The sequence below is a fragment of the Ascaphus truei genome, chromosome 6, assembly GCF_040206685.1.
Source record: "Ascaphus truei isolate aAscTru1 chromosome 6, aAscTru1.hap1, whole genome shotgun sequence".
In the NCBI taxonomy this organism is placed as follows: domain Eukaryota; kingdom Metazoa; phylum Chordata; class Amphibia; order Anura; family Ascaphidae; genus Ascaphus; species Ascaphus truei.
The window spans coordinates 24,945,642-24,955,187 of NC_134488.1; the positions used below are offsets into that span (position 1 = coordinate 24,945,642).

The following is a 9,546-nucleotide window of genomic DNA, read 5'->3' on the forward strand; positions in this document are numbered from 1 at the left end:
CTTGGCCAAAGATTTGTGTCTTTTGGCGCGTCGGCCGAGCATTGGCCGCGTCACGGCGGCGGTTGAGTCAATGAGCGCGATGTCATGGGCGTCCCCAACACGCCCCCTCGTTGAGATCTTCTGCTCTTCACCACAGGTCTTGGCTCACACTGGTGAACGCGCCGCCAGGCGCTCCGACGCGCGTACACTCAATGAAACAACAAAAGGAATTGTGGTTAAGGGGGAACGGGTGCAGAGGGAAATACAAACCCATGATGCAATACAGATAGGACTGACTCATCAATTTAAAATGTAATTTAGGTTTTTGTTTGTCATTGTCTATAGTATATATCATTTTAATATATTATTTACTGGTGTAATGTACTGTTAAATGTACAGGAATATTGTCATCACAGTAAACTGGTATTTTGTGCTCTAGTTGAAATGTAGTATGTTTTGTTGTTATTGAAAATGTAATAAACGATTAAAAAAAAAACACACACACACAAACATTGTCTTTCTAAAAAGTAGACGCGAAAAAAGTTTGGCCAACTTTAACACTTTGGGATATTATTCCACAATTTCAATTTCGCAAAACATTGGTCATGTGACATTAGTTAATGAAATTAACCAAAGTGGTACAAAAAGGCTGAAATCCCCCCCCCCCCCCAAAAAAAAATATACTGTTAAAGCAAATACATTTGCGAACTGAAAAATGCAACATTTGAACCTGTTTTGCGTTTGGGAGTATGTACTGTACTATTATCACAGTGAGCTGGCTTTCCTACAGACCAACATCAGATGTCATTTTCCTCTTATGTAACAGCGCCACCTTATGGCCACAAATCAAGCTGATAACGCAGGAGCTCAGCTCACCCTCTTTTTCCTTTCCCCCATTTTTGTAATGTGTCGGAAACAGGAGGTCCCTACTCTGAACCGTGGTTATTTCAGCTCCATGGACCCCTTGGTTTTTCCAAAAAAAAAAAAACTTACCGGGAAATGTAGCGCGGGTGCTTCCTTGTATTTAAATTCCCTGCGTCATGTGGGCCAATAGGAAGCGGCAAGAGATGACATAGGCAGTGATGCCACCATCCGGCCTGTCTCGTCTCTTTACCAGTGTACTAGTACCCAGAAGCACTTCATCTTTCTGGCAGAGATAAGGAGCAGGAGGAGAAGCCTGAGAGACGGTAAGGGGCACTTACAGAGGCCCCGCGCTCTCCCCCGGCAATCAGTTTACATGTTGTGGGGAAGAGCGCGGGGCCTCTGTAAGCGCGGGGATCATGCCCTTAGGCACTTACATATGGCGACCGCCTCCTTGCTGCCGCACTCCTCCATTTGAAGCCCAGCGTCCAGTGCCCCAACGCAGCGTCATGCCGTCATTTGACGCTGCGACGTCACGTTTCCATGTCAACGAGGCGTCATTTGACGCTGGGATTCGAGTGGAGAAGGAGGCGGCCCCCCACATGTAAGTGCCTTCCCATCAGACCCGAGAGCACGGCACATGTATATGCGGCGGACATTTTTGCCACCTTAGGCCCAGGCCTAACGGAAATCCGCCACTGGTGCTATGAGACCACCACCCAGCCAGGCCCTGAGTAAGTGTATAGGTGATCAGAGTGAGATATACTGCTGCAACATCTGACCGGTCTCCTACTCTATATATATTTAGCCCAATGTATTGTTAAAATTATTTCCACCTGTCCACCCTTATCTGTTGGCTTATATAATTATTTTATTTTTTAAATAAGGCACCTTGACATAGAGAATGAGATAGCACCATCTGATCCTTCTCTACATATGTATGTAAGATATATAAAGAAAGAAAGAAGCGCAAGCTCCATAGCATAATACTGTATGATAGAGTTTTAATAAAACAAATTGAAAAAAGGCCCTCTTGGACATACACTCAGAAGAGGATTGAATAAATGAGCATTTGTGAGGTATAATCTCAATCACATCACCGTCAGAAGTCAGCAGAGTGGGTGTGTGTGTGTGTGTGTGTGTATCCGTCACTCCGCCTCAGGCCAATCTGATTGGTCCCTCGCACCGCCCGCCCCACGCACACCTCTCATTGGCCTGCAGCCTTCGCTCACCACACCTACCCCACTGGCACACTCGGCCCGCCAGACAGACCTGCTCTCTCGCTCCACCCCCCCCCGACCGCTAACCCCCCCCGAACATGGGAAGGAGGGGAAGCGCCAACGCGCCTCCTGACATCACAACTCGCACACACCGACACACTCGCTCCCCCCCCGCCACCTGACCCCAGTGCCACCCCGCTTCCTTGGACTAACCTACCCTCGCCTCCGCTGTTCATGGCTGCCAGCTCCCCGCTCCACTCCACCACTTTTGGCCTGTCCCCGTCTCCCGGATCACCCCCCCCCACACCCTCCCCACAGGTCCCCACTCAGCAGAGCACAGGCAACAAGTTGCGTTGATCCACCTCGCATCCCTTTCCGGATCACTCCGCCTGGCGGCCCGCCCCCAGCTAGCCCGGAGATCACCACGAACCAGTGATCCTCACGCCGGCCCCAGAGCTGCGGTCCCTAGCACAGCCGCAAACGGAGGGGGGGAGATCCTCCGGGGAGCTCCCCCACGTGGAACTCATGGACGCTGCGCAACATCGCATACATCCTACAGGAGCATCTCTTCCCAGCAGAACTACGGTGGGAAAAGTGCACATACCTAACTTACAACCCCCCCCCACCCACTCACTGCTTCCCCCCCCACCCACTCACTGCTTCCCCCCCCATCCACTCACTGCTTCCCCCCCCCACCCACTGCTTCCCCCCTCCACCCACTCACTGCTTCCCCCCTCCACTCACTCACTGCTCCCCCCCTCCACTCACTCACTGCTCCCCCCCCACCCACTCACTGCTTCCACCCACCCACTCACTGCTTCCCCCCACCACCCACTGCTTCCCCCCCAACACCCACTCACTGCTGACCCACTCCCCCACGCACTGTCACTGCTGACCCCGCCCCCACCCCACCAGTCACTGCTGACCCCCCCAAGTCACTGCTGACCCCCATCCACCCACCTAGTCACTGCTGACCCTCCCCACCCCCCACCCAGTCATCTTGCAAGGGAACCTTCCACTGCGCCTCAACAAATACGTTTTTGACCAGTGCATCCTGTCCGTGCTCACGTATGAATGTGAAACTTGAACCCTAAATGCAAAAATAATTCAGAAGCTTCTGACAATGTAAAGAAGTATGGAGAGATGCATGCTGGGTTAATACCAAAGAGACAGGAAAAAGAATGAATGGGTTCAAAGCAAACAAAAATCTGTGACATCACAAGGGGGAAGAAATCAAAATGTCAGTGAGCCGGACATATCACAAGAAGCAATGACCGTCATTGGACAAAAGATGGTACTTGACTGTATTCCAAGAGAAATTAGAAGACCAAGACAATGACCAAAAGTTAAATGGGAGGATGAAATCGGAAAATATGTTGGAGCAACGTGGAGAAGAAAGGTTTGCACACACATACCTGGGAGATCATTGGGGATGGCTTCATCCAGCAGTGGATTGACAAGGGCTGAAGATGATGATATATGAGATTTATTGCCGTGGGGAAGAGTGCAGGGCATCTACTGTATAACAACTTGGGGGGTAACAAGTGTCTGGAGGGACGGTGCTGACTCCCTTCGGTCCCCACGAGAGGTCGGGCCCCCAGAATGTGCTCGTGCATCCCGGGTGCTAATTATGATTTACCACTCATCCAGTGATATAACAGGGCCAGCATTAGAGCAAGGTGGTTTCCTTCAGGGGCCCCGCACTCGCTCTTCTCCCTCCTCCTATCAGTGCCAGGATACAACTTCCGCCTGACTGGAGGGGAATCTGGAAAGAGCCTGGGGCCCCCGGACTGACAGTACCGCTTCTCACCACAAGGTGAGAGAGAGAGGGGGGTGTTTTGAGAGGGGGGGAGGTCTTACCTTCTACTGTAACCTCGATTTGTCATGGTGACCAATGTCACATGCTGCCAGAGGAGTGACGCTCTTCAAGGTAAGTACTCATAACTTTTTCCACCGAAAGGGCCTCGCTGCAAAGAGCAGCCTTGGGCCCCGCAAATGCTAAGATGGAACGACTTTATTATTAGTCTGTAGACTGGACAAAGTCCAGTGTCTGTTGCAGCCAATTAGCGAGGATCCATGCAAAACGTGCAAATGATTGGAAGTAGACGGATTGGTCTGTAGTTCTTGAAGCCTTCTTTATCTCCTTTCTTGTTGATGAGCATAACTATGGCATTGCTCCAGTGTTCTGGAATGTTATTGTTCTTCATGCAGCACGTCAAGAGTTTTGCCAAGATTTTATCTACTTCTTCCAAGATTTCAGTTTTAATTCCATCCCACTCTTCATGGATTTTATTGCCGCTGCTTCTGGGTGGCCACATGGTACATCATCAGTGATTTCTTCTTGCTCTTCCTCTGTTGGATTATGTTGTGTTATCTGTGTTTGAATATAACTCAATGTAGAAGCCCTCAACTCTGTATGATAAGTGCAGTCTTTAATTGTTGATCCATTGCCATTGCCTTTGAGTGTTACGATTTGCTTCTTGCCAATCATAAGTCGTTGCTTCATCTTCTTTAAGCTTCTTATTCTCGTGGGTCATCTTCTTCACCATATCAGTTAATATGCAGGCCTAGATAATTCCACTCATCAGGGATGAGTGAAAGATTGAAATAGAAAAAAATAACCCGCTGCTTGTGACAGTGATATAAATATATGAATGTAGCTGCCCATAAACCTAATACAAAGAATTTACCTCTAAATTCGATCATAGGCATAGTATAGAAAAAATAAATAGTGCGCACACAATGTGCAAAGTAGTGAAATTAGTTAAATACTCTTAAATTACATAAATAAATAATTAATAAGATTGACGTTTAAACCTTGTGCTGTGGAAAATTGTTCGCATATACAGTAACTACAAGTGCAAAACAAAGTGCAAAATGCTCTTAAAAGTGCATATATTATGGGGGGGAAATGACTTTTAAACCATATGCTGTAGAAAGTTCTCATGTGGCTGTATGTAACTTCAGCCGTCCTTCCAGAGTCAAAAGAAATAGAAGAGAATACCAATGGTGCAGGCCATACAAGTATATTAGGGTCAAAACAACAGCTTTAAAAATGTACACTCATTTAAAACTCTGGAAACATTCCTTGTATGGGTTTCTTTTGGCGTTGATGTTATTTGTCCTGTCAGTGTCCGTTTCAGCCTCCCCTGCTCCGTGTAACAGATGGACGCCTAGGAGCGCTGGCTTGCTCACTAGGCACTTACTTCCTGGTTGGTGACATCACGGAGCTCGCGTCTCGCGCTATTTGGGTCTGCTCTGCTATGGCTGTTCTGAGGACCTCCGAAATCGCCTCTCCCCACGTCTCCAGATGATCACAGCTCTCAAACTCAAAAATCTTATTCATTATTTATGTAAGAGTATTTAACTAATTTTACTACTTTGCACAGCATTTATTGAGCGCTGCCCAAGTTTTTTCTATACTATACGAGTGAAAGATGCAGTCTCCTTTTCATTTGCCCGCATGCGTAAAAGGCACTGAACTGCAGACTGTGTGAAGGCAGCGTGCCGGTTACTCATCACCAGAGCATTCATACTTGCGCCCCACAATACCTGTGGTCTGGCTCATTTAAGGGCAAGGTAACGTGAGGCGCAGATACCGAGGCTTCGGCGGTGTCAGAGCCTTTAAGCATGTATTCAAATGAAAAAAGGAGGCCGCATCTTTCACTTCAGGTTGGTTGATTTTGACCCTTGCTGCCTCAGACAGAGGTGAGGTCACGGTCTTAATTATGTGGTGGGGGAGAGGTCTGTGCATATGATGGGAGTGACTGTGTCTTTATAGGTACGTATGCGGGTCTGTGTGGGAATTTAAAATGAGGGAAGGTGGGTACGAGTGACTTTTTACCTTCAATGTTAAGGATATTCTTCCCAATCCCTGATATATATATATATATATATATATATATATTTTGCAAATGGCATGCATACTTACATAGGAAGCAAATACAGTAGACTTCAGATTACACCACACTGATTTTTTTTTTTCCCATCAAATTCAATTTCTTAACCATTATCCAAAACATTTTGACAAAACCAGAACACAAAACCTTTTTAGAACCAAATCTCATAGCATACAATGCGGCCACTGCCGACAGGGATTCTGGGTAATGACATGCAAATGAGCACGCTGTGGGTCACTTTTTGCTTCTTATCCATTTTAACATGTTTCCCTCGAAGCGTATGCCAGCCGCATTATAGAGCTTTTCAGCACAGCGGGGGTTAAAGAAGTGTACAGCCAGTAACCTACTCACAGACCCACGCTGTGCTGAAAAGGCTGTTTAATGCAGCAGGCATACGCTTCTAGGGAAACATGTTAAAATGGGTAAGAAGAAAAAAAGTGATACACAGTGCTCATTTGCATGTCATTACCCAGAATCCCTAGCTGCAGTGGAACATTGTATGCTAAGAGATAATGGGTAAAGGCAGGTTTGTGGGCCTGTCAGACATGTGAATGTGCTTATAAGTGGTACAGACAGTCCTCGGTTATCCGACACAATGTTACTCAAAATGGCGTCGGATAGCGAAGCGTTGTAAAGCGAATCACGTTTTCCCATAGGAACACTGTTTAAAATCAAACGTTTCGTTCCTGAAGGCATTTTTAATGCTAAAAAAACACAAAATATTTTACTCAAGCAATAAGGTTATGCTGCACACACATACATTATGATGTAAAGATTCTATTTATTGAATCCAGAACTGTATAATAAAATGGTTAGACATGTTTAAAGGCATAAATACACCACAAAACCTTCACACAGACTGAACTGGACGATTTCCCTGACTGCAGCTTTCTGATTGACATAATGCTGCAACTTTGCAAAGCGTTGTAAGAGCGTCGGATAAGCCATTTTGGCGTCGTAAAACGGGCCATAGGGATGCATTGGACAGCGTCGGATAAGCCATTCGTCGTAAAACGAGAACTTTCTGTACTGTATTTGCTATACACTGTAAGGTGGACTGTTTGTCACTTTGTTTTTTTTTCTCACCATACATTTCTTTGTGTCTGATTGGAACCCAATTGAAACCCAAAGCATGGGGTCAAGTGCACATCTGTCATTTAAAGAAGCTGTCTCATATTAATTTGTTTTGCTTCCATTTACTTGAGTAAGCGATAATTTGCCATCATGCTTTAATATAACAACAGCACAGGTTGCAAAGCTTGGCCTGGTTCCTGGTAGTGAGGGCTGCAATTCAGTGAAGGCGCTGTATCCAAGGTATCATTAGAAACCAACTATTTTTTCTGTTTATCCTAATCATCACTTTATAAAGTAGTTCTGCAATAGTTTTCCGATGTTACATAAAAATACGTGCAAATTGGTTTTCCCAGTAAGAACAGCTATACAATTTAACCCTTAGAAGATGCATCATTTCTAGATCAGTTTTTATGTATTTTCTAGCAAATCAGTGGATATGTGATATTTGTTGTTTTGTTCTTTTGAATTCATTTTTATGATGACATTTGAAAGTACTGTAGTTTCTTTTTGATGAACCAATTTTGACGAGGGGCAAGATTCCCCCAAAATGTTGCATATGCGCTCTGCATTTCATCAATTCCAGCAGTTTTTGGAAGCTTTGACTTAATCATCAGATGTCCTCTTTTTTTTTTTTTTCAGCCAATTGTTCAAAGCTATTAAAAATATAACTCATTGAACCAATGTTAAATATGGTGGAGATGTCATCAGTTGCGAGTGCTATCATTGTAGTGCAGCCAGATATAGCAGACAATTCCTCTCATTATTACCGCCATTAATTCCTATGGAAACTAATAATCCGAGTCATAACCTATGTTGTATTTAGCTAGAGGAACAATGTGTCTGGCTACATCCGTATATATTTCTCGAAAGAATCGCACCTTTAAAAGAAATGCAATTGCAGGCAATGAAAGGGTTACCAGTGTACAGATATACAGCTGCTTAAATCTGTTACCAGACTTGTTAAAAAGGCGATTGTTGAAACAAAATCAAATCAATTTCAAATTGTACTTTGCTTCATAAAGTGGTGGTGCCAAATGTAAGTAATATGTAGACGTCTGCCAATAGCTTAGAAAGAACATGTAGTTCCATGAAGCATATCTTAGGCCATGATTATACCAAACATCGCCTGCGGCGTCGCACCAAAACAACTAGCATAAATACAATTGAAGTGCTCATACTGCTGGCGACGATCGCGCTGTGCCGTACTGCGAAGCGGCAGGCTGGGGAAGAGACTTTTAAATTTGTTTTCCTCTGGCGACGGCCGTGTCACGTGAGCAGTTCAGCCAATCAGGGCAAACCGTTCACGGCCACGCCTCCGCCACACCTACTCTGCCTCCCAGGTATAAAATCAAGGTGCCGCTTGGCGGCAGCACAGGGTGACGTCACAGGATAGCGCTGGTGCCCTGCAGCTTTTGGTATAATTGAGGCCTTGCTATGGACCCGTTACATACTCAAATAAATGCTAAATCTCAAGTAATTGGGGTTTTTCAGAATCTACAAAAAAGGAGACCATCTGCTTATGGATTTCTTACCAAAAAAAAACACTGTAGCTTTGAGCCCTCTTTTCCCACCAAGTGTAGTTGAACATTACGTACCAGTTCATCAGATATTGCTTTGTAAAATAGCAAAAACCTAGACTTAAATAAAATTAAAAATCCACACATCCAATACAAATAAAAGGTCTATACAGTAGTGATTGATTTAAATACTACTCTTTATAACAAATTGACATGGGTATGCTTTTCAGAGAGGAGCATCATTTATAAATATTACATTACACTTGTGCACAACAAAGTTCTTCTGAGAATTTTTCACTTGGTAGGAGAGAGGTTGGTTTTTGCTGGACAGAAAGGCAAGTACCCCTTACCTGCCGAGATCCAGTTTGGCTAATCTTGCACATGACCAGTGATAAGGTTATTATAAGCCTGAGAAGTGTCGCATGTGGCTACCAAGTGTATAGACCAGGGGTGGTCATCTCCAGTCCTCAAGGGCCACCAACAGGTCAGGGTTTTCAAGATATCCCTGCTTCAGTACAGATGGCTCAGTCAGAATTGTAAGCCACCTGTGCTGAAGCAGGGATATCCTGAAACCCTGACCTGTTGTTGGCCCTTGAGGACTGGAGTTGCCCACCAGTGGTATAGAGGTTAAGCTGGAGGATGTCAGTGTACGTCACAGTAAAGAGACCTGCATTGAAATAGTTTGGGATAGAGAACTGCTCGGCTTACCTCTGCTTTTGTATGTCCATCTTGCATAATGACATCTCTGTTCTACAATATGATATACCTCTGACAAAGCTCTTATGAGGCACTCGGATTTCTAAACCATTTATAGCTCTTACTTTCATTAGGTCTTTCATTTTAAATTCATTACTCAGCAGCATGGTTTGAAGCAGTATCTTTGCACGAGGCCAAATCAAAAGGATTAAAAAGCGGGTGACGTGAAGATATAGGTCAGCCCAACAATCTGACAGAATGACATTATTCTATTACGGACAGTAAAGCATTACAACAACA

General features: G+C 45.0%; 1 protein-coding gene across 1 annotated transcript in view; it reads left to right on the top strand.

Moving 5' to 3' along the window:
• Positions 1 to 9,546, top strand: part of LOC142496764 (phospholipase A2 homolog otoconin-22-like) — a 399,541-nt gene that overhangs the window by 200,481 nt on the left and 189,514 nt on the right.